At 36.8% G+C, this 24,725-nt stretch overlaps 1 long non-coding RNA gene across 1 annotated transcript in view; it reads right to left on the minus strand.

The window, feature by feature from the left end:
- Positions 1 to 2,816: 2,816 nt before the first annotated feature.
- The window catches only part of LOC129784936 (uncharacterized), a 36,137-nt gene continuing 14,228 nt past the window's right edge, over positions 2,817 to 24,725 (minus strand). Inside the window, exons 2-3 of the long non-coding RNA XR_008748238.1 lie at positions 13,405 to 13,579; positions 2,817 to 5,036 (exon numbers count right to left, since the gene is read on the minus strand). This is a non-coding gene — a long non-coding RNA (uncharacterized LOC129784936). The remainder of the gene's footprint in view (positions 5,037 to 13,404; positions 13,580 to 24,725) is intronic.

Below are 24,725 nucleotides of genomic sequence, written 5' to 3' on the forward strand. Positions count from 1 at the left end.
AATTCTCCAAGGATGGAAACTACATAACCTCTCTAAGCAGACTGTTCCAATGCTTTATTAGGTTCTCAATGGCACTAGGTGGAGACAGAACAATTTTTAAAAGAAGGGAATTTTATGACCTTCATCTAGTTAAACCATGGTTCTAGAAGTCAACATTTTTTCCTACTTTCTATTCACAGTGCACAGGTTCTAACATATAACAACTTGAGATTGTGTGAAGGCTGGTGATAGGGACATATTTGTTTCATGAATTCTGTGTGTTCATGCTCGGTGCTGATAGCTGTGTTCAGAAGCAGGCAACCCTTAGGGGTGTTTGCAACTGTCGAAAGAAGTTCAGCTTTCTGCTAGTCCAGAGATCAGGGTCATAGCTGCCACTGTGTACCCTGGTAAATGTTATTGACTTGGTTTACTATGCTGTGGCACAGGCATAGCCGCTCTGTTGCACCATTACATCCTAGAAGGTCACAGATTAATCCATGACTCCCTCTTGCCTTCTCCTATTACTGCACATCAAGAAGCTGTTCCGTCTTCAGGGGTGCAGATGATGATGACTACTTCTTGTTCCACCCAGCTCAGAGTGGTTAGAACAGTTCTAGAAAATATGCCTGAATCTTCCTTGACTTTGGAGGGACTATTAGCCTTTATAATACAAGGAAGATTAGCTCTAGTGCTATTAAATCATATATATTATTTTTCACTTCAAATACTTATTTTTGTTCTGTTAGTGAAACATAGTACTGTACAGGTGTCTTTTAAGCACATGTGCAAAAATTCCACAGGAATGGTGTCTGTCTAATTTTTCCTGCATGTTATGCCAATGGTGTCACTAGGATTGCACATCCTTAAGTTGTAACACCCGTCACACAAGTCACACCTGCAATGCTGTAGAGTTAGCTACTTTTGCATAAATTTGTATTCAGTGTTAAAACATGCAGCATCATTAACAATACCATTACTGTGGCTGACCTAAATAATAGATATTAAATATTTAAAATATTAAAAGATACTGGGTAAGAATGAAATGTCACAGTCTTAGTTTATCCTCAGCAGGATATAAGTGATAATCAGCCTAGTAGGTTAGCTTTATTTATGACAGTAAACAGAGTGTGCACATACTATATAAACCACAACTGTATGCTGCTACTTTATGTTTTTGCTATCCCATTTGGACTGCTGTAACGAGACAAGCCATTGTAGTGAGAGAGGTTTGGAGAAAACAGGAAAATGTCTATTTATGACTTGTATTGAATAATGTACATTTTATATTCTGGGTGCCTGTAAGACTTGTGAAGCAATGCTGTTCACACAGTTCCCTAAATAATTCTCTCTTGTGATGAGCTGACAGACTAAGAAGAATGCATTACTTGAAAGAGTAAACATCAAGAAGCCTCCAGGGGTTCTTTCACTTCATTCATTTTGCATTATCCCATTTAGCAATTGTAGTTAGATCTCTGCAGCTCTAATAACTGTTCAAGTGAAGTAATGTTATAGTTCTGAAAGACATAAACCTACTGGGCCAAACATAATCACATTCAAGTTCCAGTGGTGGACATGCAGACTAAAATGTACATAATAGCAAGGGGATATGCGCTTGCCAAATAATCAAAGCAGAGCAAAACTGACTCACTTCCTGAAACAAGCAGCTAAGGGTGGATTTTTTTAAAAAACTGCATTCTGCACAAAATTATAAATAATTGCAATTCACATTAACATACCCAAAAAAAGAAGCTCTTCTGGTACTACTTGGGAAAGTTTTCTTTTAAGACAACATATCTGTCACTTTTTAGCTTCCTTATTGTCCAACCACAGTCTGAAAGTGTAATTTTTTTATTTGCTACTAGGAAAAGAAGCATTACACTGCATTCACGTTTGGCACCTGCACTGAGGCAGAAGCTCTAGAGAGGCTTGTTCAGGACCACCAGCCTGTGTGGCTCACGAGAATTGGAAACAGCGTTGTTTCATCACTTTTAGCCCTGTAACTCTTGAGTCTACACCAAACATTTCCATTGTGCTAAAACAGATTCAGAAATTCTGCAGCAAGAGCAGGCTTGTGGAGCTAAGCTCAAAACAGGGCCAACACAGGACTAACTAATAAGTAAAGATCACTGGATATGTTAAAGGGACGTTTACAAGTATATAACTTGGTTTTATTTCTGTCTTTTAGTTAATTCGGTTAAATAAGTTTTCCCTGTGGGTTAAAAATAAATATTAACATTTCACAAGATACCTAGTAGTGGAATCTTTCCTTTTCTTCATTGGAGTTTAATCATGCTCAGCTGTTGGGTAAGTAAGGAAAGATTAATCAGAGGAGTATGTGAAAGAAAATCAGTAAATTTGGTGTGAAAAGCTGGCTAGAAAAACTCCCTACAGTGGAGAAAGCACATAAATGCCATCTGAGGCAAGGCAGAAAAAGGAATCACCGAGTCTATGGTGCTGGATAAATAAGCCTCTGTAAATGTTAGGTTCATCTATCTAGACCAGGCATCCTTAACTCTTTATTTGAAGGAAATATCACAGTAAGTATTTAAGTGTAGTTTGAACAACTTAGCTTGCTCCAGCCACTCATCATCTCATATTTTAAAATCTGCAAGTCAGATCCTGAAGCTCTATCAGGCTGCATTAACCAAAGGATCTGGTCCCACCTACCCTACTGATTAGCACACATAGTCACTCTTGTGAGCTGTATGGTTGCAGTTCTTGGCTGAAGCACTGCGGGATGAATTTTATACTCTTATTTGTACCTTGCCTTCCTCTGAGAAAGAACAGAACATGACTGAAATTAATGGAGTGAAACTGTGCAAGTCATGACAGTAATTCTAATGGATTGAAAGTAGTATGTTCATTTAAATTAAATTTCTTATGGCAGGATTTAGTGAGACCAGATATCTGTTGACGTAATGATAGTACTTTATGGTTGAAAAAAACATTTTTATCCTTCTGAGCCTTTGCTGGTAACATTAAGAAACAGTGTGCGTAAAGAAGTGCTGCTAAGAATAAAACCAAATCAAAAGGTAGACTTTGGAAAGTTATATTCAGAATAAAAGCTAAAATGCTTCTCTGGGTCATCCAGCCTAGCTATCATATATTATGATTAATCTGTAAGCACAAAACTGAAGTATTGTGACACAGAAGAAGAACGCTTTGCAATGTTAAATAAAAGCTAGGAGAAATGTATGTATGGTTTGCAGTGAAATGATCAAACCCCAGAAACGTCAGCTTTGTTTCAAGGTAGTGAGGTATGTATTCATGCAGATAAACTCAAGCTTTTTGACAAAGCCTCTAGGCACACTGCTTCAGTATGAATAAATAAAAGTAAGCCAAACGCATATTTAGAAACTATGGAGGTGGTATCTTTGAAAAAAATGCTTAAATGACAGAGAAATATCCTAATTTTTTGAATACAATCTATTAAACTGTTTTTACTCACTGATATAATCTTTACCATTCCTGTTTGTATGAAACTAGCTAACTGCAGATTTTCTTTCCTTTTAACTGATGTATCCACTCTGAGAGCATGTAACATTTAATTAGTAACTACATATTTATCTAATTTCATATGCTATAGCTCAAAGGGAAATGACTAAATATGCATGAAAATGAAAATACCTTCTAATTTTTTCTAGTCTGTTATGGCTGTTCATATTTAATAATATAGCAAAGTGAGGCTACAAAACATGCTTTCCTGGCACCTTCCTTCCTTTTGGGGGTACTGTAATAGAGGAAAATTTTAAAAATACCCTCTAGTGAGCTTAAATAATGACTGTTTTCTTTGAATGCAGCTTTTTGACAGAGACAGTTTAGAGCCAGTCTTCAACCTGTGCGAGGTTTATGACCATAGTAATTGATACTCCAGACTCAGAAGGATACAGAAATGTTTATCAAGTGGTTAAAAGATGTTAAGCACTCATGATTAATTCAGTTTTAAATATTATGATGAAATACAATGATAAATTGATTGTACGGTAGTATAAATCAGGGATCACTTCTTATTCTGGAGAAGATTGCTGAATTATTATATTATTCACAATATTTCTTGGCAGGATGCCCACAAGGCAGGGTACCAAATGGTGGATGATCTGGGAAACACTTTATCCTTTACTAAACTGATAAAATAATACAATGAATAGAAGGAGAAGACTGCAAAGTGCTGAGTTACTATGGTGATAAAGGTGATATAAGGACTTCTATAGAATAGAAGACGATATAAAAGCACAGGGAATTCTTCTTATTAAATATGCACCAGTCAGGCTCTCTGCCTTGTGTTAGCTTGCTCACATGCAGTCTCATATATTCCATTTTTTAATGTCCTTTGGGTAATTACTTATTTATCTCATACAAATCATCTAAGTAAACACAGGTTTAATATAACTAGTTACTGAAGTTTATATACCTCTTGGGCTTTTAGTGTTGTCTGATTAGATTAAGGAGAAGAAAAACATACCAAAAAATCCTAGTTTTCTCAAGTTTCCCCTTAACTCCTATGATTAAGTCAGTAGTATGCATATTTAACAACACTTTGCTTTTCTGTGCACTTATATATGGTTGATCCATATTTACTAGATGTAAATTTTAATTAGATTATTTAATAACACTTTGCTTTTCTATGCACTTATATATGGTTGATTCATATTTACTAGATGCAAATTTTGATTAGATTAAAAACAGGGAAAGTGTAGACTCACACTGCATGTATTGAGCTCTTTTTGTAAAGACCGACCTAAGAACAACCCTGATGCCATAAGTGTAAACAAATCTGGGTTTTAATACTGATTCAGGTTTGAACATTTATCCTCTATATACAATTTAATTTAATTTCTTCTCATTGCCAGCACATTTCAAATTATAGCTGAGTTTATTCTCTGAGGTTGTATGTATCAGGAGTGGTGTCAGCGCATATAGAATAAACTGGTTGTCAGAAAACTGGGTCATGAAAAACATATATAATCCATTATTTTCACTCACAGTCTACTGAAGCCTACAGTCTTAGTCAGCAGACTAATGTGTCTGATCCGATTTCTCACCCTTCTTGCTCCCTCCTGTAAACAAATCAAATGGAGCAATTATTAAGTTACCATGATTCACAGATTGTACTCTTAGACTGATTCTCATTTCTCCTTTCTGTCAATACTTTTCAATCCCAGTTCTTCAGTTTCCTCTTAACTTTGGTGTAAATTAAGCTTTAATTTGCTTTTTCTAGCTCTGAGAAATTATTATCTTGTGTTATCATGTTTTCTAAATAAAAAATTGTCAAGCTTTTATTTATGTCTTTAAGAGTATTGCAACACTTCCGTGTTCCTTGAAAAATATAGTCATATTGCAACAAACTTTCTAATCCTCCATATATACCTAAATAACAGCCTTTTCTTCATTTAATAATGAGAACTATGGCAATTTCAGAACTATCAATCAAATGACTGCTTAGAAGATCAATAAACGGTTATTCTACTAGTAACAAAAATAATATGGCAAGGTTTATTTTATCACTTTTGGACACACTTCAATGTGAAAATTAGCATTATGTAATAAAACACTAATATATAAATAAATGTACACTCATATTAAACTTTCATTTGTGATACATTTAGCAGTAGTTCCATCATGGTGAAGTAAAGAGAACAGATACATGGGCTTCTGTTTGACTTGGTTGAAGGCGTTGAAGGCATTGAAGGCAAGCATAGGGACAAAATATTATGTCCTGTGCTTTTTGACATATTAGCATTATCGTAACTTTTCAGGTCTCTGTTTCAGCCTTCACTCTTCAGCTTCTAAACATTACACAGAAAAATAGCAAGAGAGATGACTGGAAATTAAATCCTTTTATTTCCATATGTATAACAACCTAATTATAGAGAAGAAAACTTTATAGAATTCATCAAATCCTGTTTCATTAAATTCTCAGCTCAAACCTAGAGCGGCAAACACCTAATCTATGAAGCTGTGGGTGGGTACATGATTCACAGGATCAAGTGCTAATAAATCAAACTTTCTTTCCACTCAGTTTGGGAACTAACGCATTGCATCTCCTGTTCTTACTTTGCATGAAGTTCAATACATCAGGCTTTCTGAAGATGTACTACAAATGCTTAAAACCCAAAACTATTTCTTTTCAAGGCTAAATCACTGCAGTATAGCTCTCAAAACAGTTTTCAAAACTGATGAAGCTTCTGATAAATCAGAACAATTTCAAGTTTTTATGCTAAATTTTTATCAGTTTATGGCAATGGTGTTATTGAAATGTGTTCTGTTATTATGTGGAAGGAAAATAAATAGATGGATTAAATGTCTAAGTGAAGGAAAAGCATACATTTTTGCATACAATACTAAACTTCTAACAAACAGTTACACCACTGAGCATTTGTTCTGATAAACAATCCTTTTAGCCAGCCTAGCTTCAGGCTTCTAGACACTTATTACCTCTTTCTTTGATTGGATTCTAGTTTGTTTACTAGGTTAAACTTTCTAATATGGATTAGCAGTGAAAGTGAAAAAAGTAAACAAATCATTATGCTCATGAGATTGCGAGGGACAAACACATTCATCATTTAAAGGACATACAATAGGTAATGTAGCACAGTGTGTGTCACAGGTACGGTAGGAAACAATTACTGTTAAATTTCACAAGCATACAGGCTCCCAACTGGAAACCCAACTTCTCGTTAGGATTTTGGAATTGTAGCATATTAATTTGTTGTTGTGTATTTATTAAAGCATGCTTTGCTATCATCTTGCCATCAGCTAGAATTATCTTTCAAATATTCACTTCCGCTGCATTCCTTGGGGACTGACACTGATGTTCATACAGACATTCAGTCCTACAGTTCTTATTTTAATGTACCTCCATCTGATTCTGGTGGTGGAACTGATGGAAAGAGTCGAATCAATAACATTATGAAATCATAGCTTCATAGAAAACATAGGCTGGAAATTACTCCAAGAGATCATCCACATTCCTGCTGTTAGGCAGCACCAACTCTGTTTGAGCTTCTATTCCTGCACCCCAAAAAATCTTCTGTCTTTTCACATAGGTAATGTGGGCTTTCTTAGTTTTTTTGCAGAGGCATCACAAACAATTCACAGCCCCAGAGAACCTCAATTGTGTTGCAAGCCTGTGACATTAAACCATTCCTGATAAATATTTGCCCAAATTGTTCTAAAAATGTAAGTCCAGCCTGTCAGTTTTCTCAAATACTTGAAGGCTTTATCATCTAGAAAGATTTCCCTTATGTCTGAAAGTTCTCATCTTTGCAGCAGACCAATAAAGGCAATCACGGCACAGCACTGTAAGTCAGCGGTATTTCAGAGAAAAGGTCTTGAGAAGCAATGAAGTGTTTAGCTTCCAGAACTACTAAATCCATGACCTCCTGCAGAGGTCATGGATTTAGTAGCACAGACATGGAGGACAGCTACACAATTCTGTTGGCTTTCAGACATGATCGTACACCTGCCAAAATAAAACAGAGGACATCGGTTCCTTCCAGACAGGTCACTGAACAACCATGAAATAATAACAATTTTCATTAATCACTGACCTGGTGTGTATTCCAACCAATAATCTAAAGGGGATGGATCCTATAATATATTCCTAATAAATGTAAAGGCCCCAGTTCCTGAAGTATTTGACCATCTTCAGTAAAAAAATAAGATAATCTTATAAGAGCATATGGGGAGGTTATCCAATTAATACTTTTATTAATAATTTGTTCCTTTTAAAAGATGAAAGATAGATGTTTGTCCAATCATTATTGCTTCTTCTTGAAAGTAGAGGTAGGTCCTGTATTTTGAGAGTGTGTATTTTTACATTACTTACAGATCAGATCAACAAGGTCTGGATGTGGTAAGCTGTACTTCTTGCCCTGACATCATCTAGAAGAAAGAAAATTAACCAGCGGTACAACAAAATTCAGTAATTTCAACTCAGGGCAATCTCACTAACTGAAGATTCACTGGAACATGTCTGGAAATTCCTTGGTTTACAGCTTTGATGTTGGGCTTATCTCTCTCATGGCCACAACACACTTTTTGGTTCTTAAATTCATTAATGTGGCACTTTGGCTTAAAAAATTCGCAGGCTGAGACTGAGGGGTGCTCAAAGGTTTCAGTGAAGGAAATTACTCTATTTTGCTGTGTTATTAGCCTTCTTCCTTAAGTATCCTTGACCATCCACTTTCAGAGACAGGAGTTTTGGTCTTACCCAATGCACCTCTTTATACATATCTGTGGTCAACATGTTTGAAAGTCAGGTCATGGTTTAGCTACAAAATATGGATGGAGAAGCCTTGGTTAAGTCTTTGAATCTTTTGAATACCTGCCCCTGGTCTTTAGGTCAACTGACCCCTGTTTACAGGTTAGTTTCCCCTGTGCATCAGGAATATTATCACAGTGGAGATTGCCTTTTAATCAGCCCCCCAAACCATTCTTTTCTGCTAGCTGCTCCTATGGCATCATCTTTTTTAGAGAGATTTGATTCCCTATGTCTCAAGCAATCGGTTAGTGCTAAATAAGAGGATGCAATGATCTTCTAAGTGTCTTCCATCAACCTACCGAGAAACTGTAAGAGGTTTTATAACAGTTTTTCCCTGTCTTCAGGGGAGGAGTTATTTGAACTTTAATCTTCCTTCTTTGTACCAACTCAGTTTTCCAGAAACAAATATACAAAAACTGAAAAATAGTCTGTCTTTGAAAATGTTGTTTTTAAAACAGAATCACAAAACAAAAAGCAGTTGGGGCTGGAAGGGTCCTCTGCAGTTGCCTAATCCACCCTCCCTGCTCAAAGCAGGGTCATCCAGAGAAGGATGCCCAGTTTATATAAAGTGCGTTTGGAATTTCCCCAAGAATAAAGGCAACGCATCCTCTCTGGGCACCCTGTGCCAGTGTCTGACCACCATCAGTGTAACAAGGCTCTTCAATGGCAATAAAGCTAATCCCCAAGACTAACTATGGCCAAATTTCTCTTGAATGCAACAAGTGTTTTGCCTGAATTAGTTTTGTAGAATTTACCTTTATGTTCCCAAAACTTTGCATTAAATACACAGGTAAATAAAAAATATCCTGAAAAATATGTAGACTCCTATTAACTCCTAATCTCTGAAATAAATTAATGGATTTTCTAAAAGCAAATTAGTAATAGGCAAAAAAATAAAATAAAATGTTGCTGGACCTTTTTCTGAATACCACCATGCTGCACCATATGCCAAATACGTACAAGTGTGCTCTATTTTGTTTGGCATGTATCAGAAGTTTTAAGCAGCAAAACCTGAAAAATTCCCCAGTCCATTCAAAACTATACCTTTCAAATCTTTGTACAGCATGTTATTTTTCACCAGGAAGGTAGTATCTGTATTTCAGATACTTGTGGAAAAAAATTTCCCTGTAATTTTTAATTTGTCTGAGACTTCGTGTTGGCCAGCAAAGCTCTATAAATGCAAATTTGTTTACATCACAAGAGTTTAAAAGAACGTGAAACTATTGAGAAAGAAAAATTTCGTCTACAGGTAGACTATCTTCTGTCTGCCTTTTTTTTTTCAGTGACTCACAAATTTTTGTATGTTGTGGAATTTATTTTTTTTTAACTGTTTAATGGGTATTAAACAAGACATCTTATCCATCTTGCTACTCGACAAAAACTCCATGATGTATATATAATCTTTCATTGCCATACAATAAACTCCACTGATCTTAGTATAATACTTTACTTATCTGTTTTTTTACAATAATATTTTTTCTTGCAGTGAAAGCAGAATTATAATGAATAACAATTTCTTAATAATAATTTTAATAAACTCCCTACAGTTATATCTGTTGAGCTGGTGAAAAATTTCAATTAATAGTGATTTTTTAAATAAAAATAATCTCTTAGCAATGTGGATATCTCTCCTGTGGCTGTTTTCTTCCTAAATTCCATATTCTAGACAAAGTATGAAAATCAGAAGATGAAACAGAAAGTTAGAGCCCTGCGTATATGCCATGGACCTAATTCACCAAAAATTTTATTGACATTAATAATTCCCATAGAGATAATTGAAAAATTAACTGTTACAGAAGTCCAGTTGATTTCAATGGGAATTTTGCCATGGCAAAATGGGGTTTAGGGGAACAGTTCAATCCAGTAATTTAACATAACTAGAGACATAACTGAATTCATTTTCTTTTCTGAATCCTGAAAGTTTACAGATACCACCAGAAATAAGTAATTAGCTTTCAAACAGTTATACATGTCATTTTCAAATCTGAATAAATATATTTCATGATAGGAATGCTTATTTTAAATATTTTAAGAAGTTATACCTTACTTTTAAAGTACAGGACAGTATAAGATTTTCAAGCACAGGAATTGTCACTTCAAGGTTACTGGGAGAAAAAGAATATTTGACATCCCTTTTCTCACCACACTGTGGATATTGTCAGCCAGGCTACAATCCCAGGCTTACCTGGAATTCTGTATGGGCTACTTCATAGATATAAAAGCCTTTCCTTAAAGTTTAAAGGATTTAAGGCCAGCTAACACAGCCAGCAGAAATCAAGATTGTGACTCCACTCAAATTGCAGTTGAGCTTGGTGAGGATATCGGCATCAGCCTTACTGGGAAAAGCATCTGAGAGGCACTGGGAGCACCTCTGTCCGCACTTACAACAGGGATGTTTTAGAGACTTCCAAAGGTATTTCTTTGACTAATAGTGAATAACTATGCTTAGGAAAATACACGTTTTGCAACTTCTTGTGCACAGTGGTTTTAAAGTCATGCCCATGGTGCCATACTCTTTGGCAGGCATATGTACTGACACCATTGAAATCCAAATGCCCTTTAAAATTAAATAAATACCAGTATCAATATAGTCCTGGCAAGGACTCTTACGTAGGAAGAGTACAGTTCAAGACTGCACAGCATTTATTGGTTTAAGAAAGGTGAAATGAGAGGATTTCTTTGCAGAATATTTGCTCTTTGAAGTGAACAGTTGCCTTCAGCCATTCTTTCTTGCCCCTGCCAAGCATCCAAGATAGATGAGAGGCCTGGAGTAGTGGCAGCAGGTAGGACTTGCATTCCTAAAGCAGGATTACCAAGATTGATCTTTGTTGGCTGAAAAACCAAGAATTTTGGCACACACAACAGCACACACAAAACCCAAAGGTTCGATATCATTTTTCATTATATGCCAGAATGAAAGTTCTTCAAAAGGAAAAAAAAAAGAGAGGGAGCTACAGGCCCACGTGGTAATGGAGCCTCCTATACTTCCAAGTACCACCACCAGGCTCTGGGATAAAGGGCTTTCTCGACAGGGGCTTTCTTGACCCAGTCTTGTGCTGAATTAAAAAAATCTCTAAGATGTAAGCTTTATAGAAATAAATGCATATTTGCAAAGCATGAATGAGCATGGAATGAGCACTCTCCAATTTAAAAATCCCACAGTAATTTTCCTAAAGTCCCAACTAGCTCGAATTAATATGCCTATCACATAAAAAGTGATACCAGATGCTTATAATTAGGAGGCTTAGGTAGCTGGGTCTGCTCTCACCTAGTGAATTTAAAATCTAAGATGATGTTTTCCCAATATTACATTTTCAAACAGGTACAGAAACAAAACAAGTTTTTTTCACAAGTGGTCTTACAGGTTCAGTTTCATTATCCAGTTTTAAGCTTTCCAGCCAAGAAAGTTTTCAACAGACTGATTAAACTGCTTCCCAGTAAAACTATTCATCCCTTTTACAAAGCATACATGCCATGATTATGAACTCCTGGGACTAAGCTCCGGCCATATGTTCAGGAAAGGCACAAGTTCCTGGGGCTGGATGCAGCCACAGTGGTGACAGCAAATCTGTGTGTGACACTGAGCATATGTGCTGCCTATAATGTATATGCTATGACTGTTCTCCCTTCCATGCCCTGGTAAATCCATCATTACATTCAAGCCTGTGTATTTCCAAAGGAGTGGTCCACATGGCCCCTCAGTATTCACACCAAGCACAGTGGTTTGCTTCAGGAAAAGCAAGTGGATGGTCAATCGTTTGTGAGGACACTCCATTCCCTGAGTTTTAAGCTTTACATTTTCAATGGCAACAGAGCTAATTAACAAACCTCATCTTGGCAAAATTTCTCTTGAATTCAATAGGAGTCTTGCATGAACTATTTTTGTAGAAATTGGCCTTATGTCCCCAATGCTTTGCATTAAACTTTACAGTGTTTCTTAAACCAAGTTTAGAGCTACCAGCTGCACTGTGGCATCCATCAGCAGAGGTCCGTGGAGCTCCCCTCCAGTCCACGGCATGCCACAGGGACGTAGCCACCCTTGCAAATGGAGCTGGCATTCAATCAGCAGCTCTTAAAGTAGCTATGGGGTATGTCTGCATCTCTGCTAGTGAATAAAATGGGTCAGACACCATTCTCTGACCCTGAGGACAAGTGACATGGTATGGCTTGCATCTGTATGGCTAAAAACTTATCTTCCCCAAAGCAAGGCAGCACTGTCCGTACAGCCCACCAGGACAGCCCTAGGCTATGCACAGGCTGAGCCCAAGCACTTTCTGGGAAAACGATGCCTGCCATGGACCAAAATGATATCAAGTAGTGCACTAGCATTAAATGATGTAGATACCCACAAGACCAGAGACTGAGCTTCAGCCCTGTCCCTGTTTAGTTCACTAGCACCAACAAAGCCCAGAAAAGTCCAAACAGCGGAGAAAAACACTGCCTGTGAAATGCAGTCTGGAGGAACTGCTGATATCAATTTACTTGTACGCAACCGTGCAGATTTGTTAGTAAGCTCCAGATTCTTTCAGTTGAAGCTAAAAGCTAATTACGTGTGTGTTTATATAAAAGTTATATGTGACATTGAAGAAATTAAATATTCATAATGACAGCATGAAAGAATTTCATTTATGCTTAAATGAAATGTTTAAAAATAAATGAACAATGTATTCTAAAAATTAAATACCTGTTTTCTCCAACCATGCCCCATAGCTTAGTTAAACAATTGGGAATGCTTCATTTTAATTTTGTGCATTGATTTCAGATGGCATTAATAAAATATTTCCTTTTACTGTAAATTATTAATAGAATTTGTCAACACTAACACGCATCTGAAACCTCACAACCATTCAATGTACCACCTCACCAAGGAATCAACAAGAATATTTCCCAAATGGGCTAATGACAGGCATTTTTGATAAAAATCTGCATTTTTCATCATACAAGAAATTCTAAATTCTTCCAGAGCACTCCCCTCTGCCCAGAACGAGCCCAGTCACATGCATTTCTTTGACAGATGAGTTCTCTGTTTTTCATTGGATTCAATAGTGTTTGTGGGAAAGAGCACCAACCAAAGACAATAGCTGTGGCTGTTCTTTTATATCACTTAGCCTGCAATACTTACATTCATAAGTGTTAAATTGGAATTGCCAATATTAACTTACCAAAGAGCTGGCGGAAAAGGTTTATGCGCTATTTATCCTCAAGGGTGCAATTCAATCACAGCCCTGTAAAATGTCACTGACCCACTTCATCAATTATTGAAGGCAGGCGTGGGAGCTTTACATTCCTCCTGATTGTACCAGCCAAATATATCTTCTTTTTTATGTGATAACCAGACTGCTCCAAAAAAAAATAAAATTGTAAGCTTCTTTGCATTATAATAATTAAAACTCTACTTCTATTGCACTCAACTTAGATTTAAGGAAAAGGTGGCCATGAAATAATTACATTCTGATAGACCTGTTAATAGCAAACCATATAAATTGTTGGGGCAGTATCAGCTACAACTATGAAATACAGCTGACAAACTTTAGAAGAACCATAAATGGCTTAATTTCAGAGTTTGTTATTTGAAAGAGATATTGCAAGGTTTTATAACCTGTAAGATAACAACAGTATTTTCTGGTCAGGTAGGCAGGTATTTTGTGAAGCATACATGCCTCTAAGAGGAAATTCTGTTGATTGCTTGCTTTCCAGTGTAATACTGTTTTACAGAGGTTCATCATTTATTATTTCATAACATATTTTCATGTTCTGATTTTTTGCTTCCAGTTTTCAAAATGCTTTTAAAATTCAAATTCAATAACATTAAAATTCAATGAATTCTTTTCAAATGCTGATTACATTGAGTGAAAAATTACAAAATGTGAGATACACTTCATGTAACTGAAATATAGTCAGTCTGCCTGGGGAATACATTTCTTGAGGAAGTTACAGCAAAAAATAAAAATAAAAATCTCTTGCAGTTAAATAATCTGCTTCTGCCAGCTGGACAGTAAAGATATTTTGTTTCAATATGTCCCAATGCTTTTTGTTCACCATACCTACTGGAAAGATCACACATTTAGGTAGCATTCATTTTCTGTAATTTTGGCATCTCAAAAGTAAGATTTGTAGTTCAAGTTAATCATTGACACTTCAGAGAAAGACAAAAAGCATCTCTAGAGGGCAATTAATTTCCTTCTATGACAGATGTCATTCTGTCACTCTGGTTATTCTGTCATGTTGGTTATCTGCTGCATAAAACTGATCTCAGACATGATGGATATCATCTTCTTCCATGCCCAATTTTTCTTTTCACATGTGACTTTCCTTCAGCTGCACATGACTCTGAACATGCACCTTGTGAAGTGTCTAAAAAGTCATGGCAATCAGCAATATAGCTAGTCTGGCCCCCTTTAACTGGCCCTGGAAGGCTGTCCATAAGGAATAGAAAAGTGCTTTCCTTGATGCAGCTCTGGGGTCACTTATGTGATCCTGAGGAGGCAAGGAGTTATATTGCTGATGGAGCTGCTTCAGACAGGTGCAGGACACTGCATTGCTTTCATGAGTCTGAGATACAAAGTTGTCTTAGCCCCATGGTATGCAAAGTGATGATTACATAAGTTTCTTCAGTTAAAATATCTGTTTCTGAAAGAAAATTAATACTGGGGCGGGGGGTGGGGGGGGAAGAAAGGAAAGAATGAATAAAAGAAAGGAAAGAATGAATAAGCAGTGATGTGTAGTGGGAGGTTATATTAAAGAAAAAAAAAAGGGCATTAAATCCTCTGGGTAAAGGATAGTAAGCGAAAAAAAGAATTAATTTAATGCACATATTGTGAAAAGTAGTGGCACTGTTCTACATCAAAGTTGGACTGACTGATCATAATGGTAACTTCTGATGTTACAGTCATGTGTAACTATATGACTGCCTATAATATGTCCAAAATATTTTACATATTTTACTGGGATAAATATTTCTGTCTACTTGAATTCCAATAATTTTTATATTTTTAATAAAAACATTTAGAACATGCTTTGCTTTATTAAAAGCTTTATGAACTTTTCAAAAAGAGGTGACAGTAGAAAAGCAGGGTTTTTTCTCTAGAACTAAGGTTTAACATTTCTAATTGCATTGTAGATACTAATATATTTATGTGAAGCAAAGTAACTAATGCAGCTTGGCTGTTTCAGATCTTGGTATATAATTAGAAGGAATCATTTCTAAAGGACAGTGAAAGCAAAGCTTCTCATACTATCAAAACATCCGCCTTGAGAAACTATGGAAAGAAACCCTCCCTTGGAAGATAGAGGGACACTAATAACAGTATTGAAAGCTACAGCATGCCATTGAAGTGTAGGACCTCTTTCAAAATTATTTTGAGGCCAAAAAGTAGCTAAAGGAGTTAAAATAGGCCATCAGTAGCTGAAATGAAAATTCAGGGGCAAAATACAGGTCTTACTTGTCTTATTTCCTTCTAGAAAGGAAAATCGATGATAAGCAGGGATAACAATTTTGGGAATTTCATGTCAGTCATTTCAGTGAGCAGAAAGGAGGGTAATGAAAATCCATCTCTGATTACCCTTCCTTTGGTGTCTCTTTCATCTGTCATTAACAATGGGCACTGTTCTCAAAGTTGTCACCATCTCTGCTCTTGAAGATCTTTTTCTGAAAAGGGATCATTTCGGCAAAACCTCCATCCCATGATAGAGACAAGCTTAGCCTCACTACACTTGCAGAGCCACCATTCCTCTGTTATGAATGCAGTGGTTTCACAGGTGTTAGCACCTGCTCAGGACCACCGAGACACCACATCTCCCGAGTTCCTGTGCCTGGAATGGAGCTGCGGGCAGCAATTCCCACTCAGTTCCCTATAGCTGTGAGGTGCAGGCAACAGCTTAAGCTGTCAAAAAATGTGAGCTGCCCACAGAGGACCCTGGATGTGGAAACAGTGAGTTATAGCTGCTCAGCTGACAGGTGTTAACTTGTTAAAGCAAGCTGTTATGTATCAAAGTTGTATTACATCATCTAGTTCACCATTCAGTTGAGTGGGCTTGTTAAAGATGCACAGAAATGTAAAATATGATTAAAAATGGTGTGCTGAATGCTGTCTTATACCTAAATAAAAATCAGTACCAGGAAGCAATTATCTTTAAAATTCTGTCAGTGTCGCATTTTCCTTCACTGTTAAGATCCAAGTATAAACTCTGGCCTTTCTTTAATTGGATGCACCACACAGGCAGATAAGAAAAGCCAGCACAGAAAACTGAAGAGGGGGCCTGTCGCCAAGGAGAAAATGTAACTGACCAAACTACTTTTAAACTGCTTTTAACTGCTCATTTATGCAAATGGTAAATATTTAATATCTATAAAACAGGGATAGTAGAAGTGCAGGTAGTCTAATAAAAAGTTTGGGGTTAGAATGAGGTAAAAGATTTGGGCAAAGCATATGAAATGGCAAAGCAGACGCAAGAGGCAGTTGTTTAGAGCCTTTAAATGCTGTGGGAAATTGGAGGTACCTGAGACAGCAGCAAGCAATGCTATCTTTCTACCTAGTCACTGTGTTGTGGTAGTTCAGACTTTTGAAGTGATGCAGGTGCATTAGTGCAGGTCTGCTTTGAGGCTATTTAGACCTGCCTTTGAGCTAATGAGTTTGGAGTGAACGTTGCCCTGACACACTTCCACAACTTCTAGTATAGGTGCTGGTTTATTTAGAGCTATGAGAAGGATATCTGCCTGATACACCACCAGACCTCAGGCTTCGTAGGGCAAGTATCACCATCAGCTGAGGAGAGCTGTTCTGGACGTCATAGTAATATGATATGGCAAACTCCCTCCAATGCCGTACGACTTGCAAATCCCATTACTTTTATACTTTTAATGCTGGGAACATGCATCCATGAAATCTGAAGGACTTATTTAATGCTTTTATACAGCCTAGTGTATGGGGTGACATATAGAGATGTGAGTAAAATGTATCAGTGAGTGATGTAAATGAAACTGCATATTGTATTGAGGGCTTAGAAGATCCATTTTAACTGATGACAGTGCCTTTAGTGCATCAAAGTTCCTCACTGAAGTTTTCCATCAACTAGAATAAGAAAAAAATTATTGAATTTTTTTTACATTCTTAGCTCTGACTAAGCATTTGCTTTTATTGATCCCAAAGATCTAGCAGCATGCAGTCACCAAACAAATAAAAGGAAGAATCACTTCTGAGTGTGTTTCCAGACACTCGATGAATAAACATTATTATTTGTAGCGTGTCCTAAGAGTATGCAGTGCTTTACAATGTTAACAGCAAATGATTTGACTTTGCCCATAGCATCCAGCTGAAAGTGAGAAGCCTGATGTTGAACTCTATTGGCATCAGATAAACCATGAAAAGAGAAGGCATTCTGTGTGTAACAAATGAATGTAGTCTTGTTAGCTAGTGGAAAAAAACCCACAGCTTCTGCTTGAATGCTTTTTCAAATTATTTCAAAGCATTACATCAAGCATTTGAAATTGCATAGGATGCAAAGAAATGTAACAAAGGATTTTTAAAGTGAAAAAACAACTCTTATGACTTAAGATACATGATCATACAAGATTGTAAATTTATTTGGGTGGTTTGATTAAATGCAAGAAACTGAGCTCCATAAGATTTCAGTGGGAAGATGTTTTAGCATATAAAAAGTGAAGCCCTTTCAGGCATAAGGATTTTGTCATACACATTTTATTAACCTTTGAAGTCTTTTATAAAACATGGCTAAGAACTTTAAGGATTCCCTGAATCTAGATATTAATTTATTTGCTCAATTGATACTTTGAATAATCTATTGACTATGTTTCTGACATAACTGTTGGAAAAAAAAAAAAAGTCATTGCTATCTTTATTCTACCTTCTGCTATCCTTTTCTTAGAGGCTAAAGCTTACTTTGATTTTCTGTCTACTTTAATTTTTTCTATTATTATAGAACTTCGATAGCTGAGTAAAACAACTCTTACTGGGAAAAACAGATCAGAAGAGGAGGTCTACTTAACATTCCTAATCTGTGCTTGTCCATAACTGACAAGATTCCACCTGGACTTCATTAAAGCAACAGAAAGCACCATGTCTCCTTGCAGGTCCCATTCTGTGCTCTGCACCATTGGAAGCAAGGAAAGCAGAGCTACGGTCCACTGCTGTAAGGTACCTTTGCCACTCCACTAGTTTCTGAGGTGCCCTATTCAATCCTTTTGAGTCCCACAGAAACTACACGCTGGGATCTCCATACCTTCCTGGTTTAGAACAACTGGTTCTTGCACGCAGGAAAGTCTGCAAACAAGTTTTCCTGAAAGTGCATGTAGACAATACATATTACTCAGGAAGCCTTTACATCTTCATTTGGATTAACTTCACCTTAGGAAGAGATTTATATTGTAAACTGTTAACTACATATTTTTCTCTGCTATTGGCCTAGACTGAAGGTGTCAACCCCAAACCAGTTCATCCTGCTTACAAAGCTGCAAGCAATTTTTATAATACATTTTTTACATTAATCTGACTCTGTATCAGGCATGAATCATGGATGGATTAAACTAATCTGCCACAAGTTCTTAATGGTGACAGAGAAGAGAGAGTGAGGAGGGGGTCATGGGGGAGGGTGAGAAGTTCAGTTGGTTATCCAGAAATATGAGGCTGAGACAGAAGTTGGATAGATTAAACAACTTGCATCAGAAATGACAAAACAGTCTTAAAACTAATAAAAAATTAATATTAGAAAATAAAAGAGAAAGGAACTTAAAACAGAAACTCAAGGAAGGCAACGTTAAAGAGACACAAAAAAATAGAGGGCACTGAGTAAGATAATAAAGGAACAGTCAGAGTGTCGGGACAAGATGAAAAGAATGAAAGCTCAAAAAATATGAGCAGGGAAGAGAAAGTAAGGAACATTGCCAAAGGAAGAAACAAAGATTAAAAAGAAAATTTCCGACTTCTCTGTGTCATCATTTAAAACTACAGTAAAAATGATGAAATTGGAGTTTAGGGGACCTCTAGCAATGCAGTGGAGAGGATGAAGAAGGGAACAAAGGAAGCAGCAGGAAAGAGCAAAAGTTAAAGAAATTTGAAAAAGAGTAACATGGACTAGTGCCTAGTATGTATGTGTCATTGTGGAAATTTGTATGCGATATTTGCATCCACCCCATAAAAGCAAGGTGGGAAAAGCCTCTCAAACCTACAAAGTTGTCATGAATCTCACCATAGGAAAGTCTCTACATTAATTTCAGAATTTGTGTCTGCCACCTCAGGCCCTCTGTTTTCTTATTAACACCACTTACCTTGCCTTTCTGTTGGCCCTAAAAGCCATTTTCTCTACACTTTCTTATGGTAAGAACGTAGGAACTGATATCATTGAGAACATTTCTATCTTTACACTGGAAGTTACACTACAGCTTACAAAAAGTTTCCTAAAATGTGTTTTTAACAATGGAAAATAGTTGAGTTTTGGCTGGCTTCTTAAAGTGGTTGGTTGTGTTTCTATGCAAATCAATATAACATAACCTATTTTTTTCCATCTGTGAAGTCATTTGTTATTCACAAAAACAAAACTTGATTAAAGGTATGATACAATGTGATTAGCAAAGCTGATTAATGTGTCATATATGGGCCCTTCCTCATGGGATAACATTGCAAACTAATACATTTTAAGAGCTATTAGCTACTTTTTAAAAATATACAGATAATATTCAAAGTTGATAGCTAGGATCAGTAAGTATTTGAATACCCATATTCTTAAAAAAGAGGTAATTATATCATAATATCTGCAATCCCTTTGTGATATTTTACATAGTTTATATGCCACCTGGTGGTCAAATATCTGATGGATTCCCAATGGGTGAAACAACCTTGTAGCAGCTGCAGATTGTCTCAGGTGTAAGATGGATACTACAGTTGTGCAATCTCTGTTTGGTGCCTGGAGTACCTCCTCCCCCTCTTCTGCACTAACCTTGGTGTCTGCAGAGTTGTTTCACTCCTTATTCTCACTCCTTTCTCCAGCTGCAATTTGTTGTGCAGGGTTTTTCCTCCGCTTCTTAACTACGTTATCCCAGAAGCGCCACCACCATTGTTGATGGACTCAGCTCTGGCCAGCAGTGGGCCCATCTTGGAGCCAGCTGGTGTTGGCTCTGTCAGACACAGGGGAAGCTTCTGGCAGATTCTTACAGAAGCCATCCCTGTAGAGCTCCCCACCGCCTCACAGGAAGAAGAAAAAAAAAAAAAAGCTTGCCACACAAACCCAATACAGATTCCATCAGAGAGAAGGAAGTTTTATTATACCTAATGCAACTTTGTGTATCATTTGTCTACCTCTGGTGTTTTCCTCCTGGAGACTTAAGTGTGAATTACACTGTACAGCTACATATAGTTTACTATAACCTGTGAGTTAGGTTATAGGTGGGCTAGGAAAAGGTTGGAGACTACACTAACACATATCAGAGTGATGCAGATGAAGTTGGGATCACACAATTATATCTGTGGTGGCAGTAGGTTTTCTTTTTATGCACAACTTGCTTGACTGGATGATGTCTAGGACAATTTTTTTCTCTTGTCCTGTTTTCTTTGTTGATGTTTGCTTGGATGCTGATAGCCTCAGGGAATAGAATTTGGGATAATGGGAGACCCTCAGATTAATCTGGGAATGTGAGACATACTAGGTCCTAAATTTGAGCAGTGCCAGGGATTTTAATTCTTTCCAGCCCAGTGTTGACCTTGTCACATATTTAGGGAAAGCTATGTTGGTTATTGTAAAGCAATGAAGAACTAAAGTTCAGTGATGAACTTCATATGTTTGAAGGTTTTCAGAATAGCTTGCTTTAGCTGGGGAATATTGTAGTGTTGAATTTACTTTAACATATTCATTTGTTAAAGTTTAGGTATGGCAGTGGCAAATAAATCAGTTGTAGTACAGCCTCTTCCACTGTAGACAATTAACCTTTCCTGCAATATTTAGAGACACAATAATATGTCTGGATAGCTAATTCCCTGTCTTCCCACACAAAATCAGTTCTGCATTAAACGGAGATACATAAAATATTTTTAATTTTCAGTGAGAACCTTGGGAAAGTATGCTAAATATAAGGTCATTGTGTTATTCTCCTGTTCTTTCCAGAGTAGAATAGAACCAGTATCCTGACTTTGAGTTAGAACTGTTAGAAAGTGTCCCTGGAGCCATCTGTTTTTTTGCTGTGAAAAGCACGTTGAATTAGGATGGTCACATTTAGCCAAAAGAGGAATGCATATGGAACGAAGAGATAACTACATGGCTGCTGTGGGAAGTTATATTAAGTTTGTGACTATTTCATGGTAGCAGCTTCTATTAGCAGACTCACTATGATCTCATGATCTTCAGCTAAACTACGAAGGATTGAGAACTTGGAGGAAGCTATAACTGCAGGCTGGAAGTGGCTGGCCTAAAATCAGTCATCTCTTTCATATTGGTCAATCTTCTGATATCAGCTCTCTCTCAAGCCTTTCTGCTCCCTTCAGTTCACTCTAACTTTATAATGTGGCACTTAGCCTTTTTTTTTTTTTTTTGAGTTTTACTAATGTTGGAAAATTTATACCTATTTTTAAGCTGAAGATGAAAACAATTGATCCAAATATTTCCACCAATTTCCTTATGTTTCTCTTACAAGATGCTTTCAAGTAAGTTGAATCTGCTGACTCTCATACACATATGGCACTACTACTCCAGATGCCAACGGCACAAGTCACCACTGTGGTCTTAATCTGATAAAAATGGTCTGTAACAGACAGGTAAAGTCTAAGATACAATCAAATCTGTCACTAGAGAACAGTGACCCTCATCAGGGGCTTGGCATGCACATCAGACATACAGTTTTAACACTGAGTTCCCTGTTCTCTCCAATAACTCCTGTAAATGTATGTTGCAGGTGATACTGCAGGCAGAGTTGATGTTTAGCCTTCCAAAGGAGGCTCAAGATTAACTTGGAAGTGTAGAATTTGGAGACTGAAATCAAAGGCTTCATGCAGATCATGGTATCCACATTTCATTTGGACTGAGAAGCAGCTCATAGTAAATGTCTGCAGCAAAAGAACAGTGCATGACTGCTCATGCAGGTGTCTCATTACTGCATAGAACTTCATGGCACTTGAGGTAAATGAAAAAAACCTGAAACTTTATACTAGTTTTACCTGAACTAGCCACTGCAACATACATTCTCAAGGTTTCTGATTAAGCTCTTGTTCTGCCTGTCACAGTGTATTGCTCAGTTGTTTGGTGTAAGCAGCATTATACCAAAACGAGGACACCATAATCACTCTCACCAAAGCTATGAGTAGTGCATTAAGCTTCAGTTCTTTAACCGCCATGTTAAACTGTTTCCTTGTGAATGTTATACAGCAAACATTTTGGGATATCCAGAAAATTATGGACAAAATCAAATTGCTACTCTGTGATGGCACAAAGAATACCAACTTTTTGCCTCAGATATTTCTCATGGTACAAGCGATGGAATGAAACACAAAATAAGGAGTTTACTTGTGATTGCAGAGGAGTACTGCCAGGATTTACCTTACCTCACTGATACTGGATTACACTTAACTGTGTCCAAGCAAAACACAGCCTGCGTGGTTAATGTCCACATAAATGAAAAGGCTTTACCTGCTTTACCATGAATATTTGAAATTTCAGTTTGTTACAATAACAACAAAAAATACACTGTGCAGGAGGCATCAAAGGCATTAATAAGGCATCTCTGTACTCCATTGAATTGTTCAGTAATTTCTATGTAGATAGATAAATTTCTTTTGATGTCATAAAGTTTAATATTGATATAGCATCCCTGGTTTCTCAGTATATTGGCCTTGTTGTCAGACCTGTAGTATGTTAGTAGAGCTCAGAACAAAGCAGAAAATTTGCCTGATGTGCACTGAATAGCACAAACATGAGGCACATGTTCTGATGAAAGATAAAAAAAACAGGAGAAAATGAAATCAGTTCAAATAAACAAGAGTGAACATGGGGTTCACTATTAACCTGTACCTTCATAGATTTGTAATATTCTTGTTGAGACAATCGCAGAAAAATTTAATTCAGTTCTACTTATTTTAATACTATTATTATTAATTTTAATATTACCTAATAATATTATTAATACTGGATATAACTAGTCTTGAAAATGAGAAGTGAAAATATTCTTCTAAACCATTCATCCCCATTTTTTATTACTTCTTGTTTTATCCATCCCTACACTCCCAAAGCCTGTACATAAAAGGAAAAAATGTCTATAGGGATAGTTGTTTCCACATCCTACTCACCCCCCACTTTTCTCCTAGGTGTAGCAACAGGGTAGGTAATCTACTGGGATCTCAGCACTATATACATACTAAAAGGAGCAGAGGCATCTGGTGATGCTCATTGTTCAAGGGCCTCTTTGAAGTCCAGGCCAGAAATCATGCAAAATTTACTCCTATAACACATAATTCTTGGTATAGCTAAGCTTTGCTATAATATTTTAACTTTTATGAGTTTATGAAGAAACACCTGTCTGCAATTCTATGAACAGTTGGCAGAATAAGCCATTTTCAGCTGTTGTGGATGACAAAATAAAGTTCCACTGCAACAATAAGGCTAACAAATGGTTGAGCAAACTGACATTTTGACATCCAAATTCTCTACAGGCTTAGTGCAGGGTCAAAGATAGATCTGGTAACAACAGTTCAGAATTAAAATTAAGTTATATTAAAATAAGTCTGTGTTCTTGATGGAGGTAACTTATCTAAAGAAACTGTTGCTCTATCGTTTGCCATATACCACTATGCCAAGAATTTGCCTGTGACAGAACCAAAAAATTAGAGAAGGGGATGCTTAACTGAGACAGCTCTGGCAGAAAGCTGCCTCCAAAAAGGCAAGGTCCACCATCAGTGACCTAAGCAAAAAGACAGTGGAAAAGGCAAGTAAACTGCTTTATTAGGTCTTAGCAACTAAGATTATTTTTAAAGTGCATAATCTTCCTCATGTGGCATAAACTTGGATGTATTCTTCAAACAGAGTAAGAGAGCTGTTCCTCCAGATTGGGCAGAAGGCAGTTATCTTACTGTCCCTTTTGGCCAATGCTGCAGCTTTTCTTAAGGCCAAATGACAGAGTATTTATTGAAAAGATGTTGATATTGAGGACCTAACCAGCTTTGCAAACAGAAGATGAAGATGGTGTTTATGATCTATTAGCTGAAACCAACAAAACAAAGAATGTAGTATGTAACTATCATATGACAAGTATTACATTAATTTGCCATCACCAGACAATGACCTGTGTAGTTGACACCACTGTTTCCGTTACTAACATTTACAAGTTTTAATAAATTTCACACATAGCATGTGTCAGATAAAAACCACAGCAAAATGGGAATTGTGTGTTATCCTTGGCTGGAACATTGTGTGTAAGGCACAGAACTGGGACTGAGGCACTGGATTAACTTTCATTCTCTCTTATGTTCACCAAAATAGTTAAAGGCAG

The sequence above is a fragment of the Falco peregrinus genome, chromosome 7 (assembly GCF_023634155.1).
Source record: "Falco peregrinus isolate bFalPer1 chromosome 7, bFalPer1.pri, whole genome shotgun sequence".
Lineage (NCBI taxonomy): Eukaryota > Metazoa > Chordata > Aves > Falconiformes > Falconidae > Falco > Falco peregrinus.